The 21,027-nt window shown below is 43.9% G+C and overlaps 1 long non-coding RNA gene across 1 annotated transcript in view; it reads right to left on the bottom strand.

Moving 5' to 3' along the window:
* Positions 1-21,027, bottom strand: part of LOC146833420 (uncharacterized) — a 59,242-nt gene that overhangs the window by 8,927 nt on the left and 29,288 nt on the right. Inside the window, exon 2 of the long non-coding RNA XR_014960586.1 lies at positions 5,560-5,660. This is a non-coding gene — a long non-coding RNA (uncharacterized LOC146833420). The remainder of the gene's footprint in view (positions 1-5,559; positions 5,661-21,027) is intronic.

Raw genomic sequence — 21,027 nt, 5'->3', positions numbered from 1 at the left:
TCTTCAAAGGCAGCGGATGTGAAGTCGTAGCAGTATCTGGGCACCAGCTTTATCCAATGATGTACCCCGATACTTGTGATGCCAAGATGTTTCCTCGTTGTGCCTTTCAATAAATGATTTTGGCTACAGACTTACCTGGCGTGGGCTTCTCTACAGCAGGTGTTCTTGATGGATGGATTTATAGCGGCTTACGTCTGAGTCGCAGAGAGAGCTCCAGCGTTGCTTGCAGCGCTCCTGTGGCGGCACCAACCGATGCCGTTTGTCAAGGGCCAGGTGCCGATTTGTTGAAAACAAGAGTGCCAGCGGGGACTAGATCTGGTGCACCACCACCCACATGGGATTATTTGTGAATTAATCATGGGTCTGAACACGGCAACTCACTGAAGTATGAAATCGGCACTACCAGTACCAGCAGGCCACGGGAGTGGTCACGCCCACGGAGGCGGGGTACATCATTGGATAAAGCTGGTGCCGAGATACTGCTGTGTGCTACGACTTCACATCCGCTGCCTTTGAAGAAGTTTTATACGAAACGCGTCGGCTTTGCGGACTTGATACTTGTGATGCCAAGATGTTTCCTCGTTGTGCCTTTCAATAAATGATTTTGGCTACAGACTTACCTGGCGTGGGCTTCTCTACAGCAGGTGTTCTTGATGGATGTATATATGTATATATGTATATATATATATATATATATATATATATATATATATATATACTTAGAAAAAAGTTTCTAGAAAACACAAACAATGCAGCCTTACATACACCTAAAAACAGAAAATGTTTTCCCTTTGTACCTGTTAAATGGAACGAGGCAAAAATATACCTGCTATCTCATCGTTCGACCAAAAACTCACATGACCATCTTCCTATTACCCACACATCCATAGGAAAAGAATACAAGTAAGAAATAATTGTAGGGAATTATTATTTTTTTTATTTAAAGGAGGAATTTATTTTTTTAAGTTTAGAAAGCTTTATTAAATATCATAGGCCAGGTAAAACATCATTACAGAGAGAATCAAAGGCAATGTAACAGAACAATAGAATAAAATTGAAATCATACAATATTAACAACTGCCAATAAAGAAATAGGGAATATACTTAGGGGAAAAGCATTTTTAAAAGGTTTTGATTAATGGGCAGGGAGGGTAGAGGAGAGAAGAGAAGAGAAAGAAGGGGAAGGAAGGGGGAAAGACAAACATTTTACAGGGTAAACATCATGTAATTACCGTAAGCTAATAAATGCATATATAAAATAGATAAAGCTGTATGTTGAACAAGAACAAAAAGAGAAATAAAAACAAGCTATTCAAAGGGCAATTTGAGAGAGAAAGTTAGTTAACGGCAACCATAACAAGTCTTTTTTGATCAAAAGAGGTACAGTGGTGGCAAAAGCGCGATCCAGCCGATGGTGGTGGCATAAGAGGTTCCACCATGCATTGTATGAGATCTTTGAAGTATCTTTCCAGTTGGTCGTAATTATCTGTAGAGAAATGGCTATATAAAAATCTATAAATTTACGAACATTACTAGGAACATTCCATATAGGAGCCACCCCACCCAGGAAGATATGAACAATCTCAAAAGTGTGGTCAGTAGCTAATATTTCGTTTAATTTAGACCAAATACGGGACCAAAGGGATTTAACCAACAGGCAGTGAAAAAACATATGAAAAAAGTCACTATTGGCATAAGGGCAAGACCAACATTTTTTAGAGTCAATTAATTTGAAACTATATAAATCAGAAGGGGTGAAAAAAAGTTTATTGTAAAAAAAGTACAAAGTCTGTGTGGTGCTAGCAGAACGTGAAGCAGTGTGCAACTTTGACCACAAGGAATTCCAAACCTGAAGGGGAAACTCTTGGGCTAGATCCGTTTCCCAGGAAAGTTCAAGTTTAGACTTGGTTCTTTCAAGAGGAGAACGGGAAAGTAATTTGCAGATAGCAGCAGCTTTAAGAGGAATAGAGAAATCTGGCAAAGGGAAAGTGGTTGAGTCAGTAGTAGAGAGGGAAGCACTGTGAGAGATAAAGAGATCTAAAGAGCTTTTAAGCAAGGGATACTGAGAGGAGTGTGCATTGGAAAGATGAAAGGAGGCACGAATGTCAGAGAAGTCGCGCAGGGTATTATTGCTAAGCAAGGAATCGTAAGTCATAATGCCTTTATCAATCCACTCTTTCCAAAAAAGTGCTCTGTGATTAATCTTTACGGATTTGTTATACCAAATAGGGATTGAGGAATGAAACTCCAACTGCAAGAGAGAAGAGCGAAAGACAAAAAGGGCAAGTGCTTTAGAGTGCTTGAAAGTAGGAGTGAGAAAACGTTGCGGAGGATGAGTTAACCGGGTAGCCGTAACAAATGAGAAGGGTGAAAGCTGCGCAAGTTCTATAGCGCTCCAGGCTGTTAGAGGAGGGTCAGACAAATCAGATAGAAAAGGCCAGATTTGTTTCAAAGTAAAGGCCGAGTGAAATCGAGTGAGGTTGGGGAAGTTAACTCCACCCAAATCTTTGGGTTGTTGGAGACGGGAGGGAGAAATCCTCGCCTTGCGTTTATTCCATAAAAATGCTGTAAAAATACGGTTGATTGTTTTAAAAAAATAAAGTGGAAGGGAGATTGGAAGCATTGAAAGGTAAAAATTGACAATAGGAAGAAGCATCATTTTAATAGTGGCTAGCCTCCCCCACCAGGATAAGAAAAGGGGGGACCAGCTTTCTATAAGGGAAGAGAGCTTTTTAACTATATCCTTCTGATTAAGCTTAACAGTTTCTCTAATGGTGTTAGCATAAAGAATTCCTAAGCATTTAATAATACCAGAGTTCCACTCAAAGCCAGATCCCTGGAACATATGAGGAAGGCAGAATTTGTTAAGTGGTGGAACCTCAGATTTATCTATATTGAGTTTATATCCAGAAACCAAAGAATATTCTTGTAACAAGGAAAAGAGTGAAGGTAAAGAAGTGGACGGGTTAGAAATATAAAGCAAAATATCATCTGCATAGGCCGTAAACTTAATATCAATGTTTTGAAATATAAAACCAGTATACGATGATGAACGTCGAATTTTTTCCAAAAAGGGTTCTAACGCAAGAATAAAAAGAAGAGGAGAGAGAGGACAACCTTGTCTGGTGCCTCTATGCAGAGAAAAATAAGGGGATTGAGACCCATTAACCCAGATAGAAGTAGAGGGAGCAGAATATAACAATTGAACATATTGAATGATGGGAGGACTAAAGCTATGCCACCTCAACGCACCAAACATAAAATCCCAGCAAACTCTGTCGAACGCTTTCTCAGCATCTAATGTAATGGCAGCGATTGGGGAATCCATCTTTGAGGCCAAGTGAATAATGTTAAGGAAAGTTCTCGAATTGTCAGTAATGGATCTACCTTTAACAAACCCAGATTGATAAATGTTGGTGAGGTCAGGGATAATTTTATTAATACGAGAGGCCAAAACTTTAGCATACATTTTACAGTCAGTGTTAATTAAAGAAATAGGTCGATAATTTTTGCAAAGGGAGGGGTCCTTATCTTTTTAGGGATTAAGCATAACATAGCCTGTGTGAAAGAACCTTGGGACTCTCCTTGAGCAACAAAGGAGTTAATCAAAGAAAATAAATGTGGTAACAGGATATCCTTAAAGTGGAGATAGAAACGAACCGTAAAACCATCTGGGCCCGGAGTTTTATCTTTGGGAAGAAGAGTAATAGCATTAAGTAGTTCTTTTTCTGAGAGAGGAACGTCCAGGGAGGAGAGATCCACAAAACTATCCGAGGACCTAGGGAGAGACTGAAAGAAGGAGTCAATTTGAGTGGGCAAGGGATCGGATTCGGGCGTATAAAGTGAAGAATAATATTGAACAAAACAATTGAGAATTTTATCGTCAGTATACTGAGGATTCCCATGCGAGTCAGTAATAGTTATTATTTTAGATTTTTGTTTTTTAATTTTAAGGTAAGTAGCGAGGGACTTGCCAGCCTTATTGCGTCCCCCATACATTTTGGAATGAAAATTGAGAAGATTATTACACGCAGAGTCCCAAGAGTGTTTGTTGTATTGCATTTTTGCTTTGATGAGGGAAGAGAGTGAATCTGAGGAATTATTGGTAAAGTAAAGATGCTCTAGGTCTTTGATTTGCTTAAGAATTTGGGCCGACTTTGATAAAGCTGTTTTCCTTTTCCGTGAAACAAAAGCAATAATATAACCTCTAGCAGCAGCCTTGAAGGCATCCCAAATAGAGTGAAATTGAGAAGTAGAATGGAGATTATTTATAAAAAAATCCTTTGCAAAGGATGTAAATTGCTCAACAAGCTGTGAATCTAGGAGGAGCGAATTATTGAAGCGCCAACGCCTGGAGATGGGAGTAGGTGAGGGAAAGTCCATATCAGTAATAACAGGAGCATGGTCAGATATAAGAATAGAGCCTATTTTTGAGTTGGTCATAAATTGGAGTGAATGCTGTGTGAGAAAAATATAATCTATACAGGAATGTGAAGAATGCACTGGAGAAAAAAATGAAAATTCTAAAGTGTCGGGATGAGAAAGTCTCCATGAGTCTATAAGTCCTCTAGAGGAGATAGCCTTAAAAAAGGACTTTCGCATCTTATTGGGAACATATCTGGTGTGTGATTTACGATCTAAAAAGGGGCCATGAGTTGGTTACAGTCACCACCCACAATCAAATTATCACTTGCATGAGAGGAAAGAAGCTTAGAAAAACCCCTCCAAAAGGATAAATCTACACCGTTAGGACCATAAACATTGCAGAAGGAAAATTGTGTATTATTAACAGTAACATCTAAAAATAGCCACCTACCACAAGCATCATGGAGCTCATTATGCAACTGAACAGATAATGACTTATGAAACAAAATAAGAACACCGTTTTTACTATTTACTGCTGGAGAACAGGGTTGCGAACACCTTTAACATTCCAGGAAATAACACGAAGACCATTCATTTCTGGAGATAAAGTAAAGATAAGCAGAGAGGAGTAAGGAATTTAAGACAGAGTAGAGAATGAAAAGCAAACTGTAAATAGAAGTTGAAAGAATGTGACACTGAATAAATGGCAAGAAACAGAGAGATTAAAGCAGGTGACCACCACAGATAAGGTAATAAAGATATAAAAAAAACAAAGAAGTACCATAATCGGAAGTAGAAAAAATAAAACGTGGAGTGAATCAGATAGAGAAGATGTTGCCAAAAAAATAGAGATAATAGGGATAAAAAGGAGTGAGGAAAGGAATGACAAGCAGCAAAAAGGGAGAAGAAGCGAAGAGGAAAAAGGGAAAAATAGAGAGGAGGGTACAGGGGTGCAGAAACCCCCAGAAGGCATCCAGAGGAGGGTGGCGAAAAGCCAATAGACTTTAGCCACAGAAAACAGTTGAACAAAAAACATTACTGTGAGAGGGGGGCGACGAAGACCAAGACAGCCGCACTAAGAGGAGACACCTAAGAGAACAGACTACCACAAAGATAGAAAAATGAAAAACGAAAGACTATAAATTACAAAACTAGGACTTATGTCAATCAAATAGAACAAGTGAAGGAACTTACCAAACATCTAGGGAAAGAAACAGCAACAGAAAGGGATAAACACTGTGTACAGCAGGATGGAACAAAGGGTGATCTTGACAATAACACCACATGGGGAAATCCTGCGAAACAAAAGGAAAATCAAGGAGTGAGCAAAAGAAGCACAAGAACTATACGACATATACCAGAATAAATTCAGAACAAGACACAGTAGTCATATACTTTAAAAAAAAGAAATACAACTAGGATTTGCTCAATTCCATGAGTTCTCCCTTGTGAGTATGAATAAACTTCCGCAAATCAGCAGGATCTTCAAAACTAAAAGTTCTCTCCTTATAGGTCACTTTGAAAAAACAAGGGTGAATTAAACCGTAGCGTGCGTTCATAGATCTCAATGCAGGTCTGAGGTCCAAAAATTCCTTTCGACGGGAATCCGTAGGTTTGGAAACGTCCTGAGCAAAAAAGACCTTGTGCCCAGACCAGATCATTTGCTTATGTTGCTTAGCAGCCTGGAGAATCAACATAAGATCCGAGTAGAGGAAGAAATATGCTATAATTCCTCGAGGTTTGGACGCAGAAGATGTATTCCTAGGCCCCAGACGATGAGCACGTTGTATGTTAAAGTCTGAAGATTTTGGGAGGCCAACAATTAGAAGAACTTGAGACTTCAAGAATTGGATCATATCCGACCCCTCCGAACCTTCCGGAATACCATAAATGCGCAGGTTGTTGCGCCTATTGCGATTTTCCAAATCTTCCGCAACCTTCTTGAGCTGGCCAACCTCTTTGGTGAGAATGTCAACTTTAGCAACAACATCCTGTGCATCACTGATCCTCTGCTCCACATCAGAAAGTCTTGTATCCAAACTAGACCATTTATCATCTAACTTCTGAAGTGTAGCAACAGTGTCTGTCATAAAATGACGGATAAGGCGCAACTCTTCCATGATGTCCTCAAGAGTAAGAGGCAGCGGAGACTTATTTGGGGAAGGCGGATCTTTTTTGGTACGCTTGACAGAAGAACTATTTGAGTCCTTCCTTCCCCCAGAGGAACCTCCATGAGATTTAGTTGAATGTGCGACCTTCATATTGATGGTGTCACAGCTAATTATGACACGGAATAACAAATGGAGGAATGCAGGCAGGACAGCAGTGATGTTGATGAGTCAGTAGTAAGAGGAAGTGTGGCGCAAAAAAAAAAAAGGAGCCAAGGATGACAGCTCCAAGATACAGCACAGCGAAGGATACTGGGACGCTGGAAACACAACTGAAGAGAAGAGCGTGGCGGAAGAAAAAGGAACCAGCAGCACCAGCAGCCAAAATTGACCCAATAATATGGGGGTGTGTCGTAATATTGAAGTAAGCTGGGGACGTCGCTTGAAGTATGCACGCCTGACTCCCCCTACATTAGTTGCTGGAAGATTCGGTCTTAGGAAACCACAAAGGCATTAAAAGAGACCAACCGCTAACAATAACTGGTGTAGAAAGATGGCATAATGTGAACAAACGCAGCCTCCACTGTAGTGCCGCTGAAGTACAACAGGGAGCTGACCAAAGGACTCTGTGGCAGCAAAAAGGAAGAAGAAAAACGCTGCATAAAAAACAAAATGGCGGCCGCCATCTGAGGGGAGCAGAAAATGCTCAAATAAAATATCAAAAAGACCGGATTTCGGTCAGAAAACTTGCCAAGTCAGTCTCTGCGAGTTCACACATCAGAATCCATCCTGGAAAAGAAGCTCCGTTGCGATAACGAGCCTCCTTCACGCTCGAATCGGCTTTGTTCTAACGGAGCTCCTCACCCGGCGGCCATCTTGAATCGCCGCGCGCTCCCCAAGGAGGAGTTTATTAATAGAGAAATACGGATAAAATACATTAAAAGAAATATGTTCTAAAAACAAATCTTGTGACAATTGGTGCAACACAGTATGTCAAAACCCCTTTTATGGACACAGCAAACCTCCTTACACAGTAAGAAAAGCACATACAATGAAAATAAAGAGAGAAACAAACAGACAGTACATTTTGTCATTGATTTGTACACATTCATTTAAACAAGTTTATCCTGGAGTCTGCTAAAGGAAAAATCCTAAAACTATCTACAGATCCAGTGGCCTTCACGAATTGTGTAAATATAGCGTCAACGCGTTTCGATGGAGTTAAAGTTTATATCCCATCTTTCTCAAGACAAACTCATAAAAAATCTCTTTTTGTTGCACTTGTGTAGTTGCACCAAAAATAAATCCTGGAACATTCTGTTCAATTGCTACCCCTCGCACTCGTCGGTATAGGGTGCAGACTAGCAGGCTTCAGGGAGCATTCAATAAAATCTGCTTCCTGCTTGATTAAGTACTGAAACGATTCGGTCATTCTATCCCCGATATTGTCTGTTCCACACAATGGAGAAGTTAGTTAGGCTCGAGGGGCCACAGTACTCAGAAGGCAGTTCCCTTTATAGTTGTTGGGCACTGATGATTATGTTTCTAAAATCGGCTAATGCTTGGGGAACACATATCACATCCCACATGGAACGGCAGCCTTCTGGTTCACAAAAAGGAGCACTCGTCCCTTATCTTTCTTGCATGCGTGCAAAAGCTTCTTCGTGGAGCTTCAAAAGAAGCAGATTTTTCCCTACAATTATTTCTTACTTCTATTCTTTTTCTGTGGAAGAGTGGGTAATAGGAAGATGCTCATGTGAGTGTTTGGTCGAATGATGAGATAGCAGGTATATTTTTGTCTCATTCCATCTAAAAGGTACAAAGGGAACATTTTTCTGTTTTTACTTGTGATAGTACCCCATTCCCTTTGTATTCTGAAAGGGGTCCCTCTCATTTATTATACGCCTTACATACACCAACAGGCTAAACAATGCTGTGAAATGCAGTCTTTGCACATATACAAACAAAACAGGAAGACCAACAGGCACTTGAACTGTTTTTAACGAACAGCAGAAAAGTAGTCATTCAAGGAGAAAAAAAAGGCATTGTTAGCCCATAGGCTGCATTGTAACTGAAACAGCACAGAAAACGAACGCAAATACAGAGCAGCAAAAAACTGGCGCCGTGCCTTTAAGGCAGCTATGACCCCTAGCTTTCCATCATGCCGCAGGGGTGACAGTTAGGTCAGTTGTTCTTTGCGGAGATCCGGAGGTCAGGGCACAAAGAAATGATAATGATGGCTCATTTGCACGGGGAGGTGGGAGGGTTGCTTATGACTTTGATGAGGATACCCCTGGAAGAGAACTAGGATTACAGGTAAGTAACTTATCCTTCTCTTCCAGGGGATCCTCATCAATAATCATAAGCACTGAATCGAGTAGCAAGCCCATCCCCTCTTCCTGAGGGCAAATCAGTGGTATAAAAACACAGTAACTTTGAGGAAACATACTTAGAGTGAAGTTAACATTGAAATAGATTTCTCAAGGAGGCTTGGCCCACTTGAGCATCTGCGCTAGAATCAGAATCGAGATAATAGTGTCTCATGAAAGTATGTACTGATTTCCAAGTGGCTGCTTTGCAGATCACAGCCATTGGAACGTTGTGTAAAAAAGCCACTGCAGCTGCCTTCCCCCTAGTGGAATGTGCCTTGGGAGATACCAGTAGGGGATTATTTGCCAATTGATATGCCAGCTTGATGCAAGACACTATCCATCTGGAAAGGGAATGCTTGGAGGCTTGTAAACCTGTCCTGATGGAACCATAGTTTAGTAATAACTGGTCAGACTTTCTGATGGTTTTGGACTTATCTAAGTAGAATTTTAAAACTATCTTAAGATCAAGGGAATGAAGAGATTTTTCTGCTGGTTTAGAAGGATTGGGAAAAAAGGAAGGCAGTGATATCATTTGGTTGACATGGAAGTCCGAGACCACCTCTGGAAGGAAGGAGGGATGGGTCCTTAACACTACTCTGTTGTTATAAAAAAACGTGTACGGTTCTTTGGAAGAGAGTGCCTGAATCTCGCTTACTCTGCGAGCTGAAGTAATCGCCACCAAAAAAGCAGCTTTCCATTTGAGATGTTGAAGGGTCGCCTTATGAATAGGTTCGAAAGGGGGGCCCATCAGTTTGGAAAGAATTAGGTTCAACTACCACAGAGGGGAGGGAGGTCTGACCGGGGGAAACACCTTCTTCAAACCCTGAAGGAAATCCTTCACCACCTGGAGCTGGAAGAAAGAAGGCTGATTTGGTGTCTTTCTGTAGGCTGTAATGGCAGCCAAATGTACCTTAATGGAATTAAACTTTAAACCTCTTGACATATAGTAGGTTGAAAACCATTATGTATGCACCACAGATAAAATCTTTTCCACTTAAAGGAATATGAATGTCTTGTGGAAGGTCTTTTGGATTCCCTCAAAATGTTCATACAGTCCTGAGGTATATTTATGTGACCGTACTGGAGGACTTCAGGAGCCATGCTGCCAAGTTCAACGAGGGAAGGTTGGGATGATGAATCCTCCCATTCATTTTGGAAGAGAAGGTCCGGTCTGCATGGAAGCCTCCTGTGTGGGCACTCCGAGAGGTGTAGCAGGTCCGGGTACCACCACTGCCATGGCCAGTGTGGTGCTATCAGCATCATTCTCATCCTGGAGCATGTGAGTTTGGCTATTACCTTTGGGATGAGAAGAAGAGGCGGAAAAGCGAACACAAAGGTTCCTGACCAGTTGATCAAAAGGGCATTCCCTATCGATCCTGGTCGGCAAAACCTTGAGGCGAAAGCATGGCATTTTTTGTTTGACTCGTCCTTAAAGCGGTCAACGGTTGGAAGACCCCATCGTAGAAAAATGTCTGCCACCACTTTGTCGTTTAATACCCAATCTTGCTGATCTTCGAAGTGGCGGTTCAGAGAATCCGCCTGTGAATTTTGTTCCCCTGGCAGATGGACCGCTGTGATAGAGAGCTGTCTGGCCAGGAGCCAATGCCAAATCGCCTGAGCCTCCAGGAAAAGAGGGCGAGAGCGAGTCCCCTCTTGCTTGTTTAGATAGTACATGGTGGTCGTGTTGTCCGTCTGTACCAATATCGTTTTGGATTGTATCGATGGGTAAAACGCCTTTAGAGCTAGATGCACTGCACGTAGTTCCAGAATATTTATATGATAAAATTGTTCTTTGATCAGCCACCTGCCCTGCATCTGTAGAGGACCTATGTGCACCCCCCAGCCCTGAAGTGAGGCATCTGTGATCAGGGATTGTGTCGGTGGGGGGGGGTTGATGGAAAGGAACTCCCACCAAGAGATTTATCTGGTGAGTCCACCAGGGAATGGAAGCCTTCGCAGACTTGGAAAGAAGAATCCTGTCTTCCCATCGTGCCAACGTCTGGTCCCATTTGTCTTCCAAGTCCTGTTGAAGAGGTCTCATTCTCAGCCTGGAATTGGGAGCCAGAAAAATGCAAGATGCCATTGACCCCAGAAGTGAAGCAACTCGACGAACTGAGGGTTGATGAACTTGAAGAAGGAGATTGCACTTCTGCTGGATTGATAATAGTCTCTCCTCCGAAGGAAACACTTTTCCTACGCTGGAGGCCAGAGTAGCCCCTTGGTAGTGTATCCTTTGAGTAGGGTAATGGATTGATTTGTCCATATTTACATGAAGGCAGAGGCGCTGCAGTAAGTTCAGGCATATTTGATAGTGGTATTTTACCATTTGAGGAGAGGAGCCCTTCAGAAGCCAGTTGTCGATATATGGGTAGATGAACAGACCGTGGCGACGTAAAGCCGTGGCTACCACTGCCATGCATTTTGTGAATACTTGGGGTGCAGATTTCAGGCCGAATGGTAGGACTGTACCGATAATGCTTTGTGCCTACCATGAAGCGTAGGAACTTTCTGTGCAGTGGTGTAATCGGGACTTAGGAGGACGCATCCTGGAGGTCTATGGAGCACATCCAATCCCCTTTTTGAAGATGTGGGTATATTTGATGGAGCGCCAGCATACAAAATTTCTCTTTTTTGATGTTTTTGCTTAGGAGACATAGATCCAGAATGGGCCTGAACTTCTCTTCTAGACCCTTCTTCTGTACCACAAAATACCTGGAGTATACCTATTCTCCTTGCTGTGATGGAGGAACTATTTTTATGGCCACTTTTTTGTAGTAGAGTAGAAACCTCTCAACGCAAAAGTGGTAGCTGGTGAACTGTTGGCTCCACTGGCGAGATGTCATTTGGGGGGGGCATGAAAACGTAGCGCATAACTATTCATTAGTATATTTAGCACCCACTGATCGTTTGTTATTTCGCGCCACTCTTTTAGATGTCCAGAGATACTTTCTCCCGCTGGAGTGGATGACGGCGATGGAGGAAGCGAACCCTCATTGCTTTCCGGTGTTCTTGGCAGTTGAGGAGGACTGTCGGGATGTTCCTCTACCTCTAGAAGGGTGACGTCCCTGATAGTGAGGTTTGTTCTGATGGTACTGCCTTTGGGACCATTGAGGGGTTTGAACCCTCTGATGGAAAGCTATACGATCGTACGGCCTGTACCGACATCTGAACTCTTTCTTTTTCTCCAAACCGACAGCTTTGAGAGTGTATAGTTCAGTGGCCATCTCCTCGTCAATGTGAGAGCCGAACAAAGGATTTCCGGTAAAAGGAAGATTCAGGATGCGTTGTTGAACCTCCGGTTTTCATGCTGTAAGCCGCAGCCAGGAGGATCTTCTCACGCATACCCCATGTGAATATGAATGAGCCGCTAAGGATGCCCTATCCGCAGCCACACTGATCATTTGGTTGGCCACGAGGGCCCCTTCTTGGAGAATCTCTCCAAAGTCTTGACGATCTTCTTTGGGTAACTTTTCATTGAAGCGTTCCAGACAGTCCCACAATGCTCTATCATACCGGCCCAACAGAGCGTACTGGAAACTTTTGAAGATGCTGCTGCAGAGCCACACACTTTTCTCCCTCAAGAGTCCTGGGCTCTGCTCTCTTTGTCCAGAGGGGCAGTGGAAGATGAAGCCACTGCATGGGACTTCTTTTCAACCGCAATTATCACCGAATCTGGTGGAGGATCTGACCTGAGAAACAGGGGATCTTGTTCTGCTGGTTTATATTTCTTTAAGATCCTCACTGGGGCCGTTTTGACTGTCGCAGGAGTAAGGAAAACATCCACGACAGGTTACAGAAGACCGGGAATTAATGGCAGCAAAGGTCTTGATGCGGACCTCTGATGCAGAGTCTCAAAAATAATAGACGAAGAGGTCTTAGGTGTAGACTTCTCTATATTCAACGTTTGTGCCCCTCTAGAAAGGACATCATGAAAGGTGTTGATGTCATCAGCAGGTGAGACTCTGGAGGGCGGACTGTCCGTAAGAGTTGGAGAATAATCCCTCTTGGAGGAATGGGTTGTGGAAGAAGACCAGGAGGGTGATCTTCGTCTGCTATGACGCCCATGAGAAGAGGACTTCATGGAGGAGATTTCCCTCTCTGGCGGTCCCTGGATGGTGTGGTGGGTGATCGGTCAACTGCCTGCACCAGCCGAGCCAGAGGGGATCTATGCAGAGGGCTTGAATAGTACAAGGGCTGCTGAATCTGCGAAGGTTCTTTCTGCCAACCCAAGAGAAGACACCTAGGCGAGAGGTGTACTGAGGGAGATCTGTGTTCTTCCTCTTGTTCCGTAGGTGAAGCCGCGATCCTAGGGTAGATTAGCTTCTCGACATTGAGATGACTTGTGGGGATCCTGCAGCCGAAACTGAGGGTTCCGAACGGTCTTTTGAAGAGGAATGGCGTCTCCTTGAGGTCGAATGGTGTGACGACGTCGACAATGAATGTCTCGACGCCACTAAGTCCTGCGAGTCCAATGAAGGCGATTTCTGCATTGGCGTCTGTGGGGACTACGAGAGTCTCGGAACAGAGCAGGCCAGTATCCACGGGAGCGAAGATGATGTCTCCCCTTTCCCCAGAGACCGCGCACCCCAGCTGAGGTAACAGCTAAAGAGGTACGCAATATCAAAGAAAATGGGAAGACCGGAATGAGCCACCAGGAAGGCTCGAGTGGGTTCTGTGATGTGGATGGTCAAGGGAACGTGATAACCTGTAGTAGGAAATAAAACAGATACAGAGTATAGATTAACACTATGACACTTTTTTAAGTCTAGCGGGTAATCTCTCTAATAATGCAATCATGTGTACTTTCTCACTTACACATAGGCTCACAAGGGAGATTCATAGAATAGGATTGTCACACATAACTTTGTTTCCCTTAGACCAAGAGGTAGTGGTACCAAATAAAGTTCAAAAAAAAAAATGAAATGGAATAAAAAAAAGGAAACGAACGAAACAAATAGCGCGACCAGCGCTTTTAAATCAGTATCTTATATCGGGTTCCAAGGCATAAACGAAAAAGGGTCCAGGCACTCGACAACTGAAGTTCCAGGTCCAAACGCAGGTCACAGGGAAGTGCAACGAACGTCCACTTCAACAGCTACAGGATCAAGGCGTGGCTCAAGCACCAAACAACAAAGCCAAGCACCTGGGAGTTGTTACTGCTTGCTTATAAGCTGGCTCCAGTCAGCTGCTGCTTCCCAATGTATTGTGGGAAAGTACACACTCTCGCTGCCCCTAATGCATTATGGGACCTGTAGTATGTAGTGAGAGCTAACAGTACCCCCCCCTAATGCTCCTTTTTCGGACGTAGTTTATCGGGGTTTTTCGTGTGAATCCTTCTGATCAAGCGAGGGGCATGGATATTGTGAGCGGGCTCCCAGGTTCTGTCTTCAGGGGCATATCCAGTCCAATCAATGAGGTATTGCAACTGACCTCTATGAAAGCGAGAATCAAGAATGTCTTTTACTTCGTATTCTAGTTCTCCCTCTATATGAATGGGAGGGGGTGGAGGCTCAGGGAAGGAGGGAGGAAGGTAGGGTTTGAGTAGCGAAGTATGAAAGACAGGGTGTATCTGTAGGTCAGGGGAGAGATCTAATCTGAAAGTAACAGGATTGAGGACCTTCGAAATGGGGAATGGCCCAATATAGCGAGGGTGCAATTTTCTGGGACCGGGCAATCTGAGATTTTTTGTGGAAAGCCAGACTTGGTCCCCTTCTTTATATTCGGGGGAGAGACGCCTGTGTTTGTCTGTTTGTGTCTTCATTGCTTTTTTGGCCTCGTTTAAATGTATTTTAGCCTGTTCCCAAATGGATTGCATATGTGAATAATGATCTGTGACTGCAGGAGTATTCGTGAAGGGGAGGGACAGAGGTAGAACCCGTGGGTGGTGACCAGTGATAAAGTAAAACGGAGAAACCTTAGAGGCGGAATGCGTGGCATTATTGTACGCAAACTCTGCCAAAGGCAATGCTCGGAGCCAGTCAGTGGTAGTAGAGCTTATCAAACACCGGAGATATTGTTCAAGGGTCTGATTGGTCCTCTCTGTCTGCCCGTCGGTTTGGGGATGATATGCTGAAGAGAGTCGGTGATCGATTTGCAAAACTTTGCACAATCCTTGCCAGAATTTAGACACAAATTGGGGACCTCTGTCGGAAATTATGACTGACGGTAATCCATGTAATCGGACTATATTGGAAATAAAAATGTCTGTGAGACCTATGGCTGTTGGTACTTTCTTGAGAAGGATGAAGTGAGCCATTTTGGACAGCATATCTACTACTACCAGGATAGTGGTGAACCCTTGAATGGAGGGTAGATCAGTGATAAAGTCCATGCTAATGTATGACCAGGGTGTATCAGGAACAGGTAAAGGCTGTATTAGGCCGGCTGGGGCACAATGTGATGTCTTTTGTCTAGCACACGTGGCACAGGCATTAACAAATGCCTCAATATCTTGAGTCATATTTTTCCACCAAAACCATCTTTTGCAAAGAGACACTGTTTTCTCCCCCCCAGGGTGACCAACCAGAGGCAACGCATGACACCACTTCATGATAATGGCCCGGGTTTCGGGAGAGGGGATGAACAGACGATTCTGGTGAAAAAACAGGTCTTTAGTTATAGTATTGTCTTTTTCAGCTAGCCATTGCTCCCTATCCATGGATGCATACGCACGAGAGACTTGTTCCATAAAAGACTCCCTCTTCTCCATTGTTGCTAGTATCTTATGTGCAGGGATGATGGGTAGAGGTTCTTCATCTACTTGTTTCTGTTCTTTGCCTAAGCGTGACAATGCATCCGCCTTTCCTTGCTGAGAGCCTGGGCGGAATGTAATTACAAAGTCATACTCCGAGAAGAACGAAACCCATCTCATCTGGCGAGGTGTAAGAGCTCTTGCTGATCTATAAAATTGAAGGTTTCTATGGTCAGAGTAGATTGTGATGGTATGTGGTGACCCCAACAGGTAGTGTCTCCATTCCTGAAAGGCCATCTTAATGGCCAACAATTCACGTTCTCCGATGGTGTAGTTTTGCTCGGCCTGGGCTAAGGTTTTTGAAAAGTAGGCTACAGGATGGAGAGTACCTGTTTGTGGATCTCGCTGGGACAAGACCCCTCCTACTGCGAACTGGGAGGCATCAGCCTCCACATAATACGGTTGCGTTTCATCTGCATGTCGTATTATGGGTGCTGAAATGAATTTATTCTTTAGGTGACAAAAGGCTTCTTCCGCTGCCTCAGTCCACTCAAAACTTACTCCTTTCCTCAACAGTCGTGTTATAGGGGCTACGACTTGGGAGAAGTGATCAATGAACCGCCTATAGAAATTGGCAAAGCCCAGAAACGATTGTACCTCTCTTACTGTCTTGGGACTTTTCCAATTGGTGATGGCGGTAACTTTCTTGGGATCCATATGTATCCCTTCTGGGGAAATCACAAACCCCAAGAAATCCACCTTTTCCACGTGAAAGAAGCATTTATCTGCTTTTGCAAAAAGATGGTTGTCTTGCAAACGCTGCAGAATTAACCACACATGAGTCACATGATCTTGAGTGTTTTGGGAATAAATCAAAATATCATCAATGTAAACGATAACAAAAACATCCAGGTATTCTCTTAAAATATCATTGACAAAAAACTGAAAAGCTGCAGGGGCATTACAGAGCCCAAACGGCATCACACAATATTCGAAGAGTCCGAACTTGGTGCGGAAGGCCGTCTTCCACTCATCTCCTTCCTTAACCCGGATCAAATGGTAAGCCCCCCGTAGATCTAATTTGGTGAAAATCTTAGCTTTTCTCACCTGATCCAAGAGGGAAGAGATGAGAGGAAGAGGGTATTTGTTTTTAATGGTAACCTTGTTCAGTGCTCTGTAGTCCAAACAGGCTCTCAAACCCCCTTCACGTTTCGGGATAAAAAAAATGGGGGACGAAACTGGGGAGGTGGAGTGTCTGATGAAACCTTTTTGTAACATATCCTGTAGGTATTCAGACAGATAAGCGGTTTCAGGTTCTGTCAGTGCATACACTCTACTGACCGGGAGTTGTGCCCCTGGTATCAAATCGATCCTACAGTCGTAGGATCTATGCGGAGGTAAAGATACCGCTTGTACCTCATCAAAAACTTTTGCAAACTCTACATATTCTGGAGGCAATCCTACTTGTTCAGGGGATGATATAGCACAACAGATCGGAGTGTGCCAACTTGCCACATCTCTATAACAATGAGTCAAACAATAAGAAGATCGTAGTGTGACTGTTCTGGCTGACCAATCAATGAGAGGGTTATGCAGTTGTAACCAGGGAACTCCCAAGATTGCACCAAAGTTAGGAGCATCAATCAAATCAAAAGACAGGACTTCTGTATGGCCGTTATCACATATTACCACAAGGCCCGGGGTTTCGTACTTAATCGAACCAGACGATAGTTCTGTACCATCTACGGCTCGTACTTTTTCGGGTTGAGCTTTAGGGATGAATTCGATTCCTAAGGATTTTGCCAAAGAGATGTCGAGAAAATTGCCCGTAGCTCCAGAGTCAATCATAATGGCCAAGGCCTTTCTTATCTGTGAGGCTAAAACCACTACCACAGGAATGGTAAAATGTTTAGGGACAATAGAGACTGTATTAGCCAAATAATGTGAGACCTTTACTTGGGAAGGACTTGAACTGGCGATCTCAGAACCGTTCAAGTCAGTTAGTTTTCCGACTGGGATAAGGCTGCACTTCTGGGGGTTACACTCTTTCCGGGCAACTTAGGTTTCACCAAGCATTCTTTAGCAAAATGGCCACTCTTTCCACAATATAAACATAAATTTAATCGCCTGCGTCTGTCACGTTCCTCCATAGACAGAGGGCCTCGAATCCCTCCTATCTGCATAGGTTCGATGGTTTCTTTTATGTCTTTCTTCTCGTTCTTAGTGAGAAAAAGACGCGTATAGTCTCCCTTGGTTTTCTCACCTTTCCTCTCTGACAATCGGTGATCGAGTTTTACCACCAGATCAATAAAAGAGGAACAATCCTCCGGGGGATCAACTATTTGTGATAAGATGTCTTTCAAGTCGTCCTTGAGGCCTCGGTAAAACAAGGAAGTTCTCTTTTCTTCAGGCCATTGTGTTTCAGTTACTAAGCGATTGAATGTGGTGATATATGTCAACAGATCTTTGGACCCTTGTTTGAGATTTAGCAATTCATTATCGCTTGCCTGCATATACGAGTGACGATCAAAGAGACTTCTCATCTTTTCTTTAAATCTATGGAGGTCATAGAGTATGGGATCATCAGAGTCCACCAAGTTCACTGCCCATAATGCAGCATTGCCACTAAGGTAAGAAATGATGAACGCCACTTTGGCAGCGTCATCGGGAAAGGAAGCGGGGCGACACAGGAATTGAAGATGGCACTGGTTCATAAACACCCCATACTTGCTATTGTCCCCATTGAACCGTTCCGGCATTGCTAAAGGCGTGGGAGATGGGGATACTACAGTGACATTAACCGGGGTTGTGGCAGGTGTCCCACTACTAGCAGCAGAGGTGGAAGAGTGGAGCTGGAAGTGAGCGGGGTGAATGGGATTTTTTTTACCTTGGGAATAGTGTCAGGATTTACAGCGTCCATCTGTCTCTGAGTTTTCATCACCCCCAATTCCGTTACGAGGCGGTGATTTTCGCCTCGTAAGAGGCTAATCTCAGCTTGTAAATTAGAGACTACTGTCAGTAAGTCAGTCAGGGAAGTTTGAGAGGCATCTAGAGATGCTGCCTCATCCATCTTCGCTCAGGGGATAGTATAAACGTGGGCTTGGCTTTTCTGTGGGGACTACGAGAGTCTCGGAACAGAGCAGGCCAGTATCCACGGGAGCGAAGATGATGTCTCCCCTTTCCCCAGAGACCGCACACCCCAGCTGAGGTAACAGCTAAAGAGGTACGCAATATCAAAGAAAATGGGAAGACCGGAATGAGCCACCAGGAAGGCTCGAGTGGGTTCTGTGATGTGGATGGTCAAGGGAACGTGATAACCTGTAGTAGGAAATAAAACAGATACAGAGTATAGATTAACACTATGACACTTTTTTAAGTCTAGCGGGTAATCTCTCTAATAATGCAATCGTGTGTACTTTCTCACTTACACATAGGCTCACGAGGGAGATTCATAGAATAGGATTGTCACACATAACTTTGTTTCCCTTAGACCAAGAGGTAGTTTGTTCCATGTGTTTGTACAAGCAGTAACTAAAATGACTGGTCAAATATCCTTATATTCAGGCACCCTGGATAACCAGAAAAGAAAAGAAGGATCCATATGGCACAGTTCCAATGCTTACTGGCTTGAGTCTGAATGAACGAGGTTCACAAATGCAAAACATAAACGATCCCCCAGCCCCTGAGGTATACTTGCGATTTAGTTGAAAGTCAGTTGAGAGTGCTTCCCAGCGCGATAGGCACTAACACGTTGACTCTGTCAGTAGTGTACTCCTTAGGTACTCAAATCAAACAAGAGCTCCGGACTTCCCCGAGCTGTCTCGCCTGGTAGCGCTAGCCAGCGCGGGCCGCTAAACAACACGGGTCAAGGGTCTTGAGTTCCGAGGGAATCTCCTTACAGGCAGGAGACAGGCAACCCCTGCAGGTCCTTGCGGCCGAACATCCTCCTTACAGGCACAAGATGGGGCACCTAAAGTTCAGCGCTACTGCGCGCTAGTGGTACCAAATAAAGTTCAAAAAAAAAATTAAATGGAATAAAAAAAAGGAAACGAACGAAACAAATAGCGCGACCAGCACTTTTAAATCAGTATCTTATATCGGGTTCCAAGGCATAAACGAAAAAGGGTCCAGGCACTCGACAACTGAAGTTCCAGGTCCAAACGCAGGTCACAGGGAAGTGCAACGAACGTCCACTTCAACAGCTACAGGATCAAGGCGTGGCTCAAGCACCAAACAACAAAGCCAAGCACCTGGGAGTTGTTACTGCTTGCTTATAAGCTGGCTCCAGTCAGCTGCTGCTTCCCAATGTATTGTGGGAAAGTACACACTCTCGCTGCCCCTAATGCATTATGGGACCTGTAGTATGTAGTGAGAGCTAACAGCGTCGGTTGTGTGTGTTTCGACGTCGAACGACGTTCCGTCTTCGGAGACTTGTGCTTTGACATTGGAAGAGGAGTACCCAACGAAGTACCATGTCTTGACATCGAACGTGGGGAAGGTGTTGGAGAAATGCATTGGGCAAGAACGAAACTCCTGAATATTCTGGATATGTGATTATCAAACATGAATGTAAATCATTAAAGTTAATATGAGTTATAATTCAACATTTCAACTTGTTGTTTATGTATTTTGGAAAAAGGTGTATATATTTTTGTGAAATTAGGATAATGTTGTGAATATTGTTTTGAGATTTACAGTGTAGTTGCATTGAGTTAGAGTACACCGTGGTCAGGTCACAAAGACTTGAAATAGGGTTGTTCAGATAGTTGGCGTGTTCAGACAGCACGCACGCCACTGTAGCACGCTGAGACAAGTGGTAAAAATACAGCTGTAACAGAGAAGAAAAGGTGTGCTTCACTCGTTCACTACAGTTAAGGTGTTGGATAAAACCTTCTTGATGTCGACCCTCTCAATGCCATCGATCTAGACCTCGACGTTGAGCACCATCTCGTGGAGTGCAACGGAGGAGTCCTCTTCGCCACCAAGTCTTTTCTCGTCGTTGATGACCTTGACGTCGAGCGTCTTGATGGCTGCGACGGAGGGATCTGTTTCGACGTCACTGATGTTCTAGGCCTCGACGTTGACCGCCGCCTGGTTGACGGCAATGGAGGACTTTGCCTCGACGTCGAACGCCGTACAGACGGCGACGAAGGAGATCAGTGTCTCAACGCGGGGCGGTCCTGCACCAACAGAGAATGACTCCTCAAAGCCGCCCGCCGCCCGGTTGACGGCGGTAGAGGATTCGGCACTGATGACGTACCTCTATGTCTGGAACACTTCGACAACGACCGATGTTATGTTGACGGCGAGCCCAGTGTCGATGGGATTGTCGTTGACGTTTTCTTCGCCGGTGGAGGCATTCTCAGTGCTGAGCCCTACGCCGATGAAGAGCAGGCTGTTACCTTGTTTCTGGAAGATGATCTAGGTCTCTTCTTCTTTTACCTCACAGGAGACCGGCCTCTAGAGGTGAAGGCTTTATCCATTCCATGAA

This window comes from Triturus cristatus, chromosome 4_2 (genome assembly GCF_964204655.1).
Source record: "Triturus cristatus chromosome 4_2, aTriCri1.1, whole genome shotgun sequence".
Classification (NCBI taxonomy): Eukaryota; Metazoa; Chordata; class Amphibia; order Caudata; family Salamandridae; genus Triturus; species Triturus cristatus.
This window is presented reverse-complemented; position numbering and strand designations above follow the sequence as displayed.